The sequence below is a fragment of the Bombina bombina genome, chromosome 2 (genome assembly GCF_027579735.1).
Source record: "Bombina bombina isolate aBomBom1 chromosome 2, aBomBom1.pri, whole genome shotgun sequence".
NCBI lineage: Eukaryota > Metazoa > Chordata > Amphibia > Anura > Bombinatoridae > Bombina > Bombina bombina.
The window spans coordinates 703647272-703665024 of NC_069500.1; positions in this window are offsets into that span (position 1 = coordinate 703647272).

A 17753-nucleotide genomic window follows, 5' to 3' on the forward strand; every position below is an offset into this window, starting at 1 on the left:
GTTGTCATTTTCCACATAAGCCAAAATTAAGAAATCAAATTATCACTTTTGAACCTGTAAACTTATAGTAGTAGAGTAATGGATATTTTAAATGATAATGATCAGTTTACTGTATAAAGGATAAATATATTGCTCTGAATACCCAAGCAGTCCTGCTACGGTAGATATAAGAGAACAAGTTGAACATCAAGACATACTGCAAGGGTTATTAATAAAAACTGTAGTGAGGTTGCGGCACAAGAAGAAGATAAGCCGCATGAGTAGCCCTCCTAAATGAGGAGGTTCATTATGTGTGTGGGGGGAGGTGGTAAGATAAATATAATAAGATGAGGAGGTCTTTAAAATATAAAATGCCTAAGCCCACTGAATTAGCTTCTGTAAAGCAATTCGTTCAAGACTTATGTTAAAGTATCTATAAGGTTTAACCAGAGAACGGCACTCAGTATTCTAGGAAACTATTGTTGGACCCCCTAGTAAAAAAAAGAAAGTTAGTGGTCTGTTTGCAACACATTGTTAAATTTACTATTCCCAGGGGATGTGTAGTATAGATGAGATATGCATGCTTGTAAACGGTTATAGCCTAAATCAATCGTGCATAAAAAATATGCTATATATAAAGTATAATTAAACCAATATTTCCCTCTAGTAGTAAAGCGCAGCAGCAACATCTTCTGCAAGTGGATATAATTCTAAACCCAAGTTCCACAATATAGTGCACATGGGAACAAATTATCATATAAAAAAGCACCCAGAACCAACCAACAATCCTAGAACATAAATACAAAACGTAATGGGGCACATGTTATAAACAGTTGAATGGATCGTGTTGTATGCTGACTCCATTAAATGTATAAACAAGAATATACAGATTGAGCAGTCTTAAGCGATAACAGTATAATATTGCCTGAAACTTGGTTACCATAGAGTATAGCTACATATGTAATTCCTGGAACTTCACATGCATACAAATATGAGATATTACATAGAATATTATATGGTTTCCATAAAACAGCAATAAGATGAATACTATGATATCACTTCAAGTCCACTGATCTTCATGGTTCATAATATTAACATTTTATCTAGCGCTACCAATTGCAAACCTTGTGCCTATGACCAAAGCAACTGAATTGATGAAGAGTCATATCATATGGCAAATAAATGTTCAACAGCTGTCATTCAGTAGACCAGGCCCTCACTAAATCCTTGTAGTTCTATGCCAGGAGGGGGGACCATAACAAGAAACTATATAGTGGCCCACTCTGATATTCCATCGTAAATATTATTTGCATTATGTGAGGTGAGTATAAACCTTAATAGTCAGGGAGACAAAATAAAAGAAAAAAAAAAACAAATCTTTACACCAGGTGAGATCTCCGGAGTTCAACGCCAGGAAAGAGGATCATGCTGAAAAGTTATATCAGCCTATTCCGATTCTCCTGGGGCACAGGTATAGATGCTTCCCGTTTACCTCAAATATTGAAAGCCAAGGAGAATAAGGTAAGAAGCGCTGCCTCCCCACAGGATATAATAATGGCTGCATATCCTTTGGCTTCAAGACCGCTAGAGAGACACTGTGAATGGCAATATGGCGGTTAGTGCTATAATCGCCAGAGCGGTTCAGGAGCCCTCGAGACCTTTGCCTTCCCTTGACTACCGGAGCATTTAGGCGGGTAAGATCATCATTTATTTGGTCCGGCAGGGTCCCACTTGGTATTATGAGTTCAGTATAGCTCTCTGTGTGTTTGCTGTATCTCACAGACCCAGATAACACAGGTCCCATCGTGTGCGGGAGATGCTGGGGCCCCAAAACATCCCCGCAAACGGTTTTCACATCCTCGGGATCCGGAGACACCTCTGCCAAAGTCTCACCACTCTCTTCCCTTTCTACCTCTCCGCCCAGGGAAGCAGCGAGCTGGCGATGGTGGTGATCTAGAAGTTTTCCGATCACTGTGAGTAACTGACTGAGATCCGCCATAGGAATTATATGTCCACGAGGGTAGTAATATGGCTGCCACTTGTGCTCCTGAGCGGGCTACACAAACTTAGGACCCAGCTGGCGTGTAAATAGCAAAATATACGGTCCTCAAGGTAGCAGATAGAGGTGGGGTGTATAGATCAACTATATGAACAGTTATTTATGGGTCAAGATCTGGTGTTAGGAGGTTTTAGATGAGATTAGGCAGGAGCTCCATAAATTTGCGACCTCTTCCATGCGTTGCTGGCTCCGCCCCAAACTACTATCAATAAATTTAATAAACTACAAACATCTATCTAAAAATACAATTAAATTAACTAAACTAAATTACAAAAAAAAACAAACACTAAATTACAAAAAATAAAAAAAAGATTACAAGATATTTAAGCTAATTACACCTATTCTAAGCCCCCTAATAAAATAATAAACCCCCAAAATAAAAAAAATTCCCTGCCCTATTCTAAATTTAACAAATTTCAAAGCTCTTTACCTTACCAGCCCTTAAAAGGGCCTTTTGTGGGGCATGCCCCAAAGAATTCAGCTCTTTTGCATACAACAAATACAATACCCCCCCCCATTACAACCCACCACCCACATACCCCTATTCTAAACCCACCCAAACCCCCCTTAAAAAAGCCTAACACTACCCCCCTGAAGATCTCCCTACCTTGTCTTCACCACACCGGGCCGAACTCCTGATCCGATCCGGGCGATGTCATCCTCCAAGCGGCAAAGAAGAATTCTTCCTCCGGCGACGTCTTCCTCCAAGCGGCAGCAAAGTCTTCATTCTTCCGGCGGCATCTTCAATCTTCTTTCTTCGCTCCGCCGCCGCGGAGCATCCATCCCGGCCGACTGCTGAACTTGGAATGAGGTACCTTTAAATGACGTCATCCAAGATGGCGTCCGCCGAATTCCGATTGGCTGATAGGATTCTATCAGCCAATCGGAATTAAGTTAAAAAAATCTGATTGGCTGATTGAATCAGCCAATCAGATTCAAGTTCAATCCGATTGGCTGATCCAATCAGCCAATCAGATTGAGCTCGCATTCTATTGGCTGTTCCGATCAGCCAATAGAATGCGAGCGCAATCTGATTGGCTGATTGGATCAGCCAATCGGATTGAACTTGAATCTGATTGGCTGATTCAATCAGCCAATCAGATTTTTTTAACTTAATTCCGATTGGCTGATAGAATCCTATCAGCCAATCGGAATTCGGCGGACGCCATCTTGGATGACGTCATTTAAAGGTACCTCATTCCAAGTTCAGCAGTCGGCCGGGATGGATGCTCCGCGGCGGCGGAGCGAAGAAAGAAGATTGAAGATGCCGCCGGAAGAATGAAGACTTTGCTGCCGCTTGGAGGAAGACGTCGCCGGAGGAAGAATTCTTCTTTGCCGCTTGGAGGATGACATCGCCCGGATCGGATCAGGAGTTCGGCCCGGTGTGGTGAAGACAAGGTAGGGAGATCTTCAGGGGGGTAGTGTTAGGCTTTTTTTAAGGGGGGTTTGGGTGGGTTTAGAATAGGGGTATGTGGGTGGTGGGTTGTAATGGGGGGGGGGGTATTGTATTTGTTGTATGCAAAAGAGCTGAATTCTTTGGGGCATGCCCCACAAAAGGCCCTTTTAAGGGCTGGTAAGGTAAAGAGCTTTGAAATTTGTTAAATTTAGAATAGGGCAGGGATTTTTTTTTATTTTGGGGGTTTATTATTTTATTAGGGAGCTTAGAATAGGTGTAATTAGCTTAAATATCTTGTAATCTTTTTTTTATTTTTTGTAATTTAGTGTTTGTTTTTTTTTGTAATTTAGTTTAGTTAATTTAATTGTATTTTTAGATAGATGTTTGTAGTTTATTAAATTTATTGATAGTGTAGGTGTATTTGTAACTTAGGTTAGGATTTATTTTACAGGTAATTGGGTAATTATTTTAACTAGGTAGATATTAAATAGTTAATAACTATTTAATATCTATTATACCTAGTTAAAATAATTAACAATTTACCTGTAAAATAAATATTAACCCTAACATAGCTACAATGTAATTATTAATTATATTGTAGCTATCTTAGGGTTTATTTTATAGGTAAGTATTTAGATTTAAATAGGAATATTTTAGTTTATAAATGAATTAGATTAATTTAATATAAATTTAGTTAGGGTTAGATAGAGTTAATATAGTTAATATAAATACTATAGTAACTATATTAACTATATTAACCCTAATATAATTAGGGTTAATATAGTTAATATATATAATGTAATACCTATATTAACTATAATATACTTAGGGTTAATATAGATAACATAGCTGGCGGCGGGGTAGGTAGATTAAATTAGGGGTTAATCATTTTAATAGAGATGGCGGCGGTGTAAGGGGCTTACATTAGGGGTTAATAATTTTAATATAGATGGCGGCGGTGTTAGGGGCTCACTTTAGGGGGTTATAGATATAATATAGCTGGCGGCGGGGTACGGGAGCGGCGGTTTAGGGGTTAATAACTTTATTAGGTTGCGGCGGGGTAAAGGAGCGGCGGTTTAGGGGTTAATAGCTTTTTTATTGTTAGGCTAGTGAGGGGGGATAGCGGATAGAGGGTTAGACAGTGCGGGCTATGTTAGGGAGGCGTGTTAGACAGTGCGGGCTATGTTAGGGAGGCGTGTTAGACAGTGCGGGTGTTTTAAACTTTAGTCAGGTTTTATAGGCGCCGGCAGTTTCTAACGTGGCGCAAGTCACTGGCGACGCCAGAAATTTGTACTTACGCAGATTTCTGGACATCGCTGGTTTGTGAGACTTACGGCACGTTAGCATCTGATGGCGACCTATATGGGATGGCTCGAGTTGCGAGCTGAAACTGCGGGCGACGCCGGTTCCCTCGCTTGCGCCGCAAACTGCGATCGATATCGGATCGCGCCCCAGAAGGGGCAGCCACTTCTCTTCCTATAATATTTAATGTGCACAAAATCACAACTTGCTGCTCATAATATTAGTAAGGGCAGCAGCCAGAGAACATAGCATAGCAAGCAAGTTTCAACACTGACCGGGTCATACACAAAGTTTAGCATCAGAGGGGGACTGGGGAGGCTACTACTACTCTGCCTATAATATAGTAAAAATTAACTGCACAAATTCACAAGATGGCAGCTCATTCTGTAAAAATAATGTAGTAAGCAGAGAGGATTTCAGTAGCAACATTGAATTTGCAAGCAAAGAAAATAAATAATTAAAGTGAAATTCACTTTAATTATTTATTTTCTTTGCTTGCATATTCAATGTTGCTATTGCTACTTAAATGTTCTCGGCTTATGCTTACTAAATTAAATTAACAGAATGAGCATCCATCTTGTGAATGTTTTTGCAGTTTACTGTTAGGAATTTAGGATTAATATGTGATTTGCAGCTAAATATCTTTAGTTTGAAATTGGAATAGAGCTCCCCCTGTGGCAATCATTGTGTAAATTGGCCAAATCAAGTCACATTTCTTATTAAAGGGACATTAAACACTAAATGCATGCTAGATAGAATGATGCATTCAAAGAAAAGATTAGTCCATGTCTGATGACTAACATGTAGATGTATTTTTTATGTACTCATGGAACTGCAGAGTGACGTTAGTGCACTGGTCTGGTGCTGTATCTGCTTTTTTCTTACTCATTTTGAATGGGTCAACTGTAGCCTTTGAAGGCTTGGCTGTATTACTCAACTAATGAAATTACATGGAATTATTAACCTGATAATAATTACAGCCCCCAAGAATTTGAATTTTGTATTGAATCATAAATGACCTTTTTTGTGTGGCATCTTAAAAGGGGGATATGTTGTAATAAAAAAACCTTGTTAAAGCAAACTTCCATTGCTGAATCAATAACATAACATACTATTTTATTTTTATGCTTCCACAATCATTTTGCTTGCTTCTCTTGCTATCCTTTGCTGAAATGTTTATCCCTGGTAAGCGCAGGAGCAACAAAGAACCTAGGTTCTAGGGGCTGATTGGTGGCTGCATATTGCATAATGCATAATGATTGTCATTGGCTCACCCATGTGTTCAGTTAGAAAACAGTAGTGCATTGCTGCTCCTTCAACAAATGATACCAAGAGAATACATTTTTTTGGATAATAGAAGTAAACAGGAAAGTAGCTTAAAATTGTATGTTCTACTGAAATCCTGAAGGAGAAGTTTTGTTTTTCATGTCCCTTTAAGGTAAAACTCAATCATTTGGAATGAACAGCTTCTGTTTGGACGTTATTTGCTGTTATGGATATTATTTGTTTGTGTTTGTGCTAGCTTGTTTCTGGACTACATTACTAGAATAAAGGACAAAATATGTAATATTCCTATTTATAATATTGTATATCATTTATTATATTTCATTTTGTGAAAACCATAGTCAGGAGGAAAGCTAACTAAGCAGCAGCAATGGACTACTGGTAGCGTAGCAGCTGTTGATTGGTTGCTGCACAATGCACATTACCTCTTTTCATTGTCTTATCTGATATGTTTAGCTCACACTAGTGCATTTCATTCTGTTCCTACTAACACAAATAGCATTGCATGCATCATATGCACAGTAGTCTGAATCATGAGCATAATGTTTTTGGGTTCTATGACTTTTGAAGATTATTCAGATGTCAGCTTCCATATCTCACTAAGGAGGACATGGATACACTGAAAATTTCTATGTGATCATTAGGCACAAACTAAAGTAAGTTATTTGCTGTTTTTTACACAATCTGTTTCTTTTTACGTTTAAATTCACTTTTCTTTTTCTATTGTTCTCTACCTATAATTTTTCTTTTCTCTCTTGACAGGTGTACACTTTGAAGTTACCATTTTGAAATATGGAACATCTAAAGAATTTTTCCAGACTGGATTTCCAAGCAAAACGCGAAGTCATAAATAATGGAAGACCAATGCCTGAGCTTAAAGAACTAGTTCAGCCACAGAAAAATATCACAAGGTCTTTTCAAACAGAGTGGTATCAGAGAAAAGAGTGGCTGTGTGGCTGTGCTACAAATAATCGCCTTTACTGTTTTCCATGCCTTCTGTTCACCACTACCGACACCATTTAGACAAGTACAGGATTTGCAGATTTAAAAAATCTATCCAGGGGCCTCAATATACATGAGAAATCACTCAGTCACATCCAGAATCTAATAGCTTTTAAAACATTTGGAACTGTAAGGATTGATGCAGCTTTGAACGAACAGAGAAGATTACAAATAAACAACCACAATGCTAAAGTAAAAGAAAACCGTGAGATTTTAAAACAATTAATTAATACAACTGTCCTCCTAGCAAGGCAGGAATTAGCATTTCGTGGTAACGATGAAGGTGCAAACTCTTGGAATCGTGGCAACTATGTGGAGGTAGTATATTTTATAGCAGAGATCCATGACAAATTAGCGACACATTTGGAGACAGCCACAGTTTTTACTGGATTATCTAACAGAATCCAAAATGATTTAATAGAATCAGTCGCTGATGTCATTAGAGATGACATAAAAAAGGAGATTGATGTAACCCCATTTGTTGCTATTGAAGTTGATGAGACAACTGATGTCACTAACAAATCCCAGATATCTGTAGTTTTTCGTTATGTGACAAACAATGAGTTGACTTGTGAGGTTAAGGAGGCGTTCTTGGGATTTGATGAAGTGATTGACAGACGAGCAACAGCTATTGCTAATTATGTATTTGGAGTGTTGGAGAAATACAATTGTTTGCAAAAGCTGGTCAGTCAGACTTACGATGGAGCTGCTGTGATGGCATCAGATCTTAATGGGGTTCAGGCCAAGATAAAAGAAAAAGTTCCAGAAGCAACATTTTTCCATTGTTATGCCCACAAATTGAATCTGGTGCTTTCGCATTCAGCAAAATGTATGCCTGAGTGTAAAATATTTTTTTCAAAACTGGAGCATCTTGTCCCTTTTTTCAGTCACTCCACCAAGCGCACCCACCTACTGGACGATGTGGTAAAGAAACGTTTACCAAGAGCGGCACCCACCAGATGGAGTACAAACTCCAGACTAGTGCAGACGGTCAACATGTACCTACCTGATCTGCGTGCTACGTTCGGGATTATAGTTGATGATGAAGAGAAATGGGAGGGTGACACCGCGTTGCTTGCTTCTGGATTTCTACAATGGCTGAATAAAGCATCAACCTGCTTCCTACTTATGGCATATGAGGAAATTTTCTTAAAAACTGACGGACTCTTTCTTATACTACAGAATAGAGTAATGGATGTTGCATTCTGCTGTGAGTCAATTCGGGAAGTAATGGCATTTCTGGAACGCCAGAGACAAGACTTTGACGCTTTCTATAAGCGATTTGAGGACAGATGCGTCAGATTTGGGCTCACAGAGAATGAGAGAGGCAATCAGCCTATAAGAGATGTATTTTATAATATTCTGGACAATGTGATTGTTCAGATGAAAGCCAGATTTGATCATTATGAGGAGCTATCGTTTCTCAGTTTGGTTGACTGTACAAAACTTAAAGAAATTGCAGAAAATTTTGATGACACCAAACTGCAAAGCCTAGGAAAATACAGAAAGCACTTTGATTTGCTTCGACTCAAATGTGATCTGGTGGGCTTATACAGTGCAGAAAGAGTAAGGACTGAATGCAAATCACAGTTCCAGCTCCTCAATTTTGTGATTGAGAATGATTTGATGAATGGTCTTCCAGAGGCTGTAAAATTATTCAAGCTGGTGCTCACAATGCCAGCTACAACAGCTTCTGTAGAACGATTATTTTCTACATTGAAAAGAATAAAAACCCACAGTCGCAATAGGACTGAACAGAGTCGACTTTCCTCACTGGCACTCTTGTCTATTGAGACACCTAGACTTTTAATGTTAAAAGCTAAAGACAAAGAGGATTTCTACAAGAAAGTAACCGAAAAGTTTGTTTTAAAAGAAAGACGAATGGACTTTATTTACAAATGAGACTCTGTAGGTGCCCGACCACAGAAAAGAAAACATGACTGCAGTGCTACAAAAAAGTCCCAGTTTCAAGTGTTCATGATTACACCCCACCACCAGTTCGAATTTGTTCTATGTTATTTATTAAAGAGTTCTATTTTTAAAACAAAAAAGTTGTCTCTTTTTTTTTTCTCTGAAGCTATTTTGCAATACCATGTTCAATCATGCTAATTGCCCTTATGCAACCTGCTAATTTAATCGTCAATTTAAGCTACCACTATGGTTCATATATTGGCTTCTTCTCGGGCATATCATAGCCAGTGCCTCACTTGCCTCTGACCTCACCGCACGTCACTGATATATACTATGGATTATTTAGAATATTTTACAGTATATTTAATAGTATTGAAAATAGAAGTGCATTAGAGATAGGGTGACCATATTGCCGCTTTAAAAAGGGACACATATGACAAATACATACTGTATGTCAGGGCTGTTTTCAGGGCTGTTTAAAGAAATGTTTTGTATAAGAACCCTGACATGTATTTTTCATATGTGTCCCTTCTTAAAGCGGCAATATGGTCAGCCTAATTAGAGGCAATATCAAGGAAGCATTAAACAGTAAAGTGAACATTATATTATTTTCTTATGCTTACATGGTATATTTTACTGAAATATTGAATTTAGCTTGTTTCCATATTAGAACGTTTATAATGAATTTGCATGTCAGAGTTTAAGATCTTACTCAGATATAAAGAAACTCTGCATCCCCACCCCACCCCACAAAATGGAACTTTCTGTTGTGTTGGGAAATTGAGAGCTCTTGCATAACATCAAAGTTTAACCCCTTAACGACCGAGGACGTGCAGGGTATGTCCTCAGAAAAAAGGCAGTTAACGCCTGAGAACGTACCCTGCACGTCCTCGGTGTGGAAAGCAGCTGGAAGCGATCCTGCTCGCTTCCAGCTGCTTTCCGGTTATTGCAGTGATCCCTCAATATGGAGGCATCCTGCAATAACCTTTCACGGCCATCCGATGCAGAGAGAGCCACTCTGTGGCCCTCTCTGCACCGGACATCGATGGCCGGTATCGTTGGTGGGTGGGAGCCGGTGTGGGAGGTGGGTGGCGGCCATCGATGGCCCTGGTCATGTGGAGGGGGGGCGGGATCGTGGGCGGGTAAGCCCGGGGCAGGGGCGGGCACGCGCACGTGCATGAGGGGGCGGGGGCGGGCGCGTGCACGGGGAGGGAGCGGGTGGGAACCGCTACACTACGGAAAAAATGTGTCCCAAAACAATAAAAGTGGGACAAAATTTAAATAAATAAAAAAGCCCTTAGGTGTGATTTAGGTGGTGGGGGTTGGTCCGTGGGGGTTGGGGGGGGGGGGTGATTGAGCTACACTACAGAATTTTTAAAAAAAAAAAAAAAACATTTGATTGTTCAAAATGGGTACTGGCAGACAGTCTGCCAGTACCCAAGATGGCCCCCAATAAGGCTGAGAGGGAGGCTTAGAGAGCTGTTTTGGGGGGGATCAGGGAGGTTGGGGGTTAAGGGGGGGATCCTAAACACAGCATATGTAAATATGCTTTTTTTTTTTTTCTTAAAAAAAAAACAAACTTTTATTTTAGTACTGGCATACTTTCTGCCAGTACTTAAGATTGCGGGGACAATTGTGGGGTGGGGGAGAGAAGGGAGCTGTTTGGGAGGGATCAGGGGGTGGGATGTGTCAGGTGGGAGGCTGATCTCTACACTAAAGCTAAAATTAACCCTGCAAGCTCCCTACAAACTACCTAATTAACCCCTTCACTGCTAGCCATAATACACGTGTGATGCGCAGCAGCATTTAGCGACTTTCTAATTACCATAAAGCAACGCCAAAGTCATATATGTCTGCTATTTCTGAACAAAGGGCATCCCAGAGAAGCATTTACAACCATTTGTGCCATAATTGCACAAGCTGTTTGTAAATAATTTCAGTGAGAAACCTAAAATTGTGAAAAAATTAACGTTTTATTTTACTTTGATCGCATTTGGCGGTGAAATGGTGGCATGAAATATACCAAAATGGGCCTAGATCAATACTTGGGGTTGTCTACTACACTACACTAAAGCTAAAATTAACCCTAGAAGCTCCCTACATGCTCCCTAATTAACCCCTTCAATGCTGGGCATAATACACGTATTGTGCGCAGTGGCATTTAGCAGCCTTCTAATTACCAAAAAGCAAAGCCAAAGCCATATATGTCTGCTATTTCTGAACAAAGGGGATCCCAGAGAAGCATTTACAACCATTTATTCTATAATTGCATAAGTTGTTTGTAAATAATTTCAGTGAGAAACCTAAAGTTTGTGAAAAAATTTGTGAAAAAGTGAACAATTTTTTTTATTTGATCGCATTTGGCGGTGAAATAGTGGCATGAAATATACCAAAATGGGCCTAGATCAATACTTTGGGATGTCTTCTAAAAAAAAATATATACATGTCAATAGATATTCAGGGATTCCTGAAAGATATTAGTGTCCCAATGTAACTAGCGCTAATTTTGAAAAAAAAGTGGTTTGGAAATAGCAAAGTGCTACTTGTATTTATGGCCCTATAACTTGCAAAAAAAGCAAAGAAGATGTAAACATTGGGTATTTCTAAACTCAGGACAAAATTTAGAAACTATTTAGCATGGGTGTTTATTGGTGGTTGTAGATGTGTAACAGATTTTGGGGGTCAAAGTTAGAAAAAGTGTGTTTTTTTCCATTTTTTATAATGTTTTTTATAGTAAATTATAAGATATGATGAAAATAATGGTATCTTTTGAAAGTCCATTTAATGGCGAGAAAAACGGTATATAATATGTGTGGGTACAGTAAATGAGTAAGAGGAAAATTACAGCTAAACACAAACACCGCAAAAATGTAAAAATAGCCTTGGTCCCAAACGGACAGAAAATGGAAAAGTGCTGCGGTCATTAAGGGGTTAAAGGGCCACTAAACCCAAAATCTTTCTTTCATTATTCAGATAGAGAATAGAAATTTAAACAACATTACAATTTACTTCCATAATTTATTTTGCTTCATTTGTTAAATATCCTTATTTGAAGAAAAAGCAATGCACATGGTGAGCCAATCACATGATGCTTCTATGTGCAGCAACCAATCAGCAGCCAGTGAGCATATCTAGATATGCTTTTCATCAAAGAATATCAAGAGAATAAAACAAATTAGATAATATAAGTAAATTAGAAAGATGTTTAAAATTGCATTCTCTTTCTAAATCATAAAAGAAAAAATGTGAGTGGCATGTCCTTTTAATTTCGAATGCCCATTAAATGAGACAGATGAAAGCAGGAATTCCCATCTTTTTTGTGTTTGATCTGGAACCTAAACTCTAGCATGAGTATTTTTATACCAGTTTGATATCAAATTCTGTTTTGATTTTATTTTTAATTTTCAGTGGAGTATGTCCGTTTTATAGTTTGTTATATATATATATATATATATATATATATATATATATATACACACATACAGAGAGAAGTGCACTCACTGGAATGAACAACTGGCTCAATACCATTGTTAGCCTGTAATGTGACGATTTACCACCTGGGTGCAACTTTTTAGCCCAGCAATGCTTTTCACAGAGTAGAACTTTCCCGTAGTATATCAGTCTGATCCCGCCTATTACGGTCAGTCCAGCGCCGAAATACCTGGCAATTCTTCTCTGAACAAGGAACACAGCAACCCCATCGATCATTTCGGCCTTCATTGGGCCTCGTCAGTGAGGTGTAACCATATTCCTCTAAGTACACTGAGCAAGGAGTCCACGTCTGGTTGACCCTTTTTCCCATAGGGAGACTAAATACATACAGAGAGAAGTGCACTCACAGGAACGAACAACCGGCTCAATACCATTGTTAGCCTGTTCTATGGTGATTTTTAGGTGTGAGATCCAGATTATAAGTAATCACTTTTACCTATTACTAGTTGCCTTAGGTGATGTTTTAATAGTCCATTAAAAAAATCCTGATCATTCAGTTTTATTCTCTAAAATGCTGAAACTAGCTTAAACTTTTTTTTTTTTTTTTTTTTTTACAGATTTTTGTAGTCTAAGCAATGCAGCCTTAACTGTGTCAAGCCCACCTGGTCTTACTCGTCAGTTTTATTAACTCTGTGGCACCCAACCCGGTGTGCATTCTTGGACATTGTTTAAGATATGTTAGGATACATGCAATTTGATTGATTTATGTAATTATTTATTTTGTTCTTTTATTTTTCTGAATTTGCACCCCAACTTTGCATACATATTTTGTTTTGGATCTTGTGTTTTTTGCTGGCACATTGGCACCTCGAAATACCACTTGCTTTGTTAAAAGGGATATGACACTTTAACATTGTAAAACCATTAAAAAAAAGTTTGAGTTTGAAAATATTTTAATGGTTTTAAAACATTTTTTGTATGTAGGTCTTTTGCAATTCAGAAGTTAATGACTTTTATGTCCTTTTACAATCATTTTGTTTATTATCTTTTAAAGGGACATGAAAGTCATTTCTTATCAATTAAGCGGTATTATATGTTTAGTTCCACTTAGTAATACATATTATGAACTTCAAAGGCAAAATAAAAGAAAATAGCTCTGAGGGTGGTCTACAACACCCCAAATATTTTCTCACATATCCAATTACCAATTTTGGAATTTCTTCAGTTTTGAGGTGCACATGCAGGCACGTGAATTTCAGCCTTTCTAAAAACAGGCAAACTCAGATCTCCTCCTTCATCTCTGTATGTTGTTAGGATTCTGACAACCTTATGGACTATAATCCTTGAAAGTGGGTGTCAACCACACACACTGCAGAAACAATTGTGATTACACTACCGCTCTCATTGGAAAAAGTACCTTTTAGTTTGCCAAGCTAACTTCCAAATGCAAAATGCTTATCCGAGTAAGTACAAAGTCTATCAAATTTATCTTCACAAACGAGTACATGTTTCTCCACAGATATAAAGTACAATAAAAGTGATCCTGACTCTGTGTTCTCTAGACACAAACTGCTCTACACAGCACTAAACCAAGTGTCTCCAATCCAGTTTCTTAAAAATGCTTGCATGTTGTCATGTAGAGAGCTGAACTGTGAACCTTTGCTTTTGTTTTTGCTCAAGACCCGGTCAGATCTATCAGATTCTGCTCCTTTGTCAGAATCTGCTCCCTCTGACTGCGCATGCTCTGTATGATGTAATCGCACTCCACATATGTTAAATAGGAATGTGTGGAATGCGAATATCTCAATTAGCAACATGCGCAGTCAGAGGGAGCAGATTCTGACAAAGGAGCAGAATGTGATAGGCATTAGGTCAGGAATATATTATTGCCTCTTAGTAAGCGAGCACTCAGAATGTGATAGGCATTAGGTCAGGAATATATTATTGCCTCTTAGTAAGCGAGCACTCAGAATGTGATAGGCATTAGGTCAGGAATATATTATTGCCTCTTAGTAAGCGAGCACTCAGAATGTGATAGGCATTAGGTCAGGAATATATTATTGCCTCTTAGTAAGCAAGCACTCAGAATGTGATAGGCATTAGGTCAGGAATATATTATTGCCTCTTAGTAAGCGAGCACTCAGAATGTGATAGGCATTAGGTCAGGAATATATTATTGCCTCTTAGTAAGCGAGCACTCAGAATGTGATAGGCATTAGGTCAGGAATATATTATTGGCTCTTAGTAAGCGAGCACTCAGAATGTGATAGGCATTAGGTCAGGAATATATTATTGCCTCTTAGTAAGCGAGCACTCAGAATGTGATAGGCATTAGGTCAGGAATATATTATTGCCTCTTAGTAAGCGAGCACTCAGAATGTGATAGGCATTAGGTCAGGAATATATTAATGCCTCTTAGTAAGCGAGCACTCAGAATGTGATAGGCATTAGGTCAGGAATATATTATTGCCTCTTAGTAAGCGAGCACTCAGAATGTGCGACCGTGACGAAGGAGGTGTCTCTAGCAGGTTATTGGTGGTCAACCAGTCACGTGTGCGCTGAGGAATGTGGTGACGTCACGGTCGCACATTCCGTCGGGTTGCAGATTTCGATACTACACCGGCTGCAGCACACTGACTCGTTCACTCACCTTCAGTACTGACGATGTGGGACATTAATACTATACCTGTGCAGCTCCTATCCATGTGCACACACTTATGTGCGTACAACACTGCTCATTAGAGCAGCAGTGAGATTTGAATAAAATTAAACATAACATGTTTTAATAAATATATATTATTATAAGTATTTATTTGTAAATTGCAGGATACACTCGTAAGAGGTACACAATGAAACTGATTCTAAGTAAAAATAAATAAAGATAAATAAAACTCACTAATCAAAACTAAATTGAAAGAGGAGCAGCGAATTTGTTTCAATTTCAATTTAAACAGCTTTTACTTTTCAAGCAAGAAAACAAATTGATTTATATATAGATATATATTACACGCTGCTTTTTATAATGCATGATTAAAAAAACACACTTTTGAGTAAAATGTCTTTTAAAAAGACAGTAAAGTCAAAATAAACGTTCATGGTTCAGGTAGATCATGTCATTTTAAATAACTTTTCAGTTTACTTCCATTGTCAAAGTTGTGGACGTAAAAGATTATTAAAGTCATTATTAACCATTAATCTGTCCAGGTAAGGGAATCCAATGTTTGGTCTACTGCTTTTAACGAGTAAAACATTTCTATGTATGTTAGTAAAAGTATGTTAGTGAAACAGAAGCAGTTAACAGACATTGGGCCATATTTAAAAAAAGCTTATCTGAAAAATAAGATGGTCACCAAGTCAGTTCCTTGTGAAATGTATAGAGTCAAAATCTATTTAAAAATCCAGAGCTCACTTGAGGGTGATCAATATCTTTCAGGAATAAAAAGCAAGAATAATCACATTAAATTAATTGGGATATAAATGTGCTTTTCATTTTTTTGTTACCTTGTACTATGCATTAAATTTCACCTTAAAGGGACACATTTATTTTTTCACGATTCAGATATAGCATGCAATTTTAAATAACTTTCAAATTTATTTCTATTTTCTGATATGTTTCATTGCCATTGTATTATTTCTTGAAAAGTATACCCAGGTCGGCTCAGTAGCTGCTAATTGCTGACTGCACATATTTGCCTCTTTTCATTGGCTTTCAGCCATCTCCCAGTAGTGCATTCATGCACATTTAACAAAAGATAACAAGAGAATGAACCAAATTAGATAACAGCAGTAAATTAGAAAGCTGTTTAAAATTGTATGATCTATCTGAACGTGAAGGAAAATATTTGGGTTTCATGTCCCTTTAATATTTTCCCTTGTATTATTTGCAAACACAATGTAAATCATCATTAAAAAGAGAATAAAAGTAATGTTTGCATTGCAAGCTTTATTTTAATTAATGTGATGCAATATTATGTTACTTTATTTGTGAATACCATAGGAAGGAAATGGTACCAATTACATACACACAGATTTTCCTATGTAAAATGTATTATTATTTTCTCATAGGTCAAAGTGGAATTCGTATAACTTTTAACTTAAAGGGACACTAAACCCAAAAGTTTTCTTTCATGATTCTGATAGAGTATACAATTTTAAACAACCTTCCAATTAACTTCTGTTATCTAATTTGCTTCATACTTTAGATATCATTTGTTGAAGAAATAGCAATGAGCATGAGCGAGCCAATCATACAAGGCATCTATGTGCAGCCACCAATCAGCAGCTACTGAGCCTATCTAGATATGCTTTTTGGCAAAAGATATAAAACGAATGAAGCAAATTAGATAATAGAAGTAAATTAGAATGTTGCTAAAAATTGCGTTCTTTCTAAATCATGAAATAAATAATGTGGGTTTCATGTCCCTTTAAGGTGGTTGAGTACAATTTTCTAGGGGATGTGAGAAGTCATAGTCCTTAAAGGTATATATAACCTTACTGGTCAATGAAAATAAACACAGTATCCAAACAAAGGCAAGAGAGCAATGAGACTAAACTTAGTAGCTGAGCTCTCTCTAGTACTTTAATCAGATTCAGAACAAAACAGCAATTAAAGGGACAGTAAAGTCATAATTAGACATTCATGATTTAGAGCATACAATTTTTTTTTTTTTTTTTTAACTTTTATTTATGATCCAAGTCATTGAACAAGACAAGATCAACCATAATGAAAGCATAACATAAAAGATACAATAGATTCGACAGTATAGTACTATATTCAATTATGCATATAGTTAAATTTAAATTAATCATCATGTTGGTGAAAACATGAACATTTTAATTTCCAACAATGCTTGGGATTTTAATTTTCGAACCTCCCCCCCCCCCCCCATGCGAAGAAAAAAAAAAAAAAAAAAAAAAAAAAAAAAAAGAGAAAAACAAAAAAAAAGAAGGGGGGAAAATTTCCCTTTTCCCTTCCCTCTTCCTCCCTCTCCCCCCCCCCGCTCCTCTGCCATCACCCTCCTCCTCCAGAGATTTTACCAGTTTCCTAGCAAAACAATTTCTGTGTTTCTGAAGGGAAAGATTAAATAATCTATTTCTGCAGCAGGGAATATTTTTAAAAAAGTGGCCCTTTTTATCAAAGAACCTTTTAATATCTTGTTCGTTATTTATATCTGCATTTTTCTGATCCAAAATATATTGCTTTTTCATGCAGTTTTTTATTTCAGTAATGCTTGGCATTGCATGACTTTTCCACTTCTTGCAAATTAAATATCTAGTCGCAAGGATAGCGGAGATTATTATTTTTTCCTCGATTTGTTTACCAGGCTCTTCCTTAAGGCATAATATTATTTGATATATTGTCAAGGAGACATGATCTATCTTAAGAAC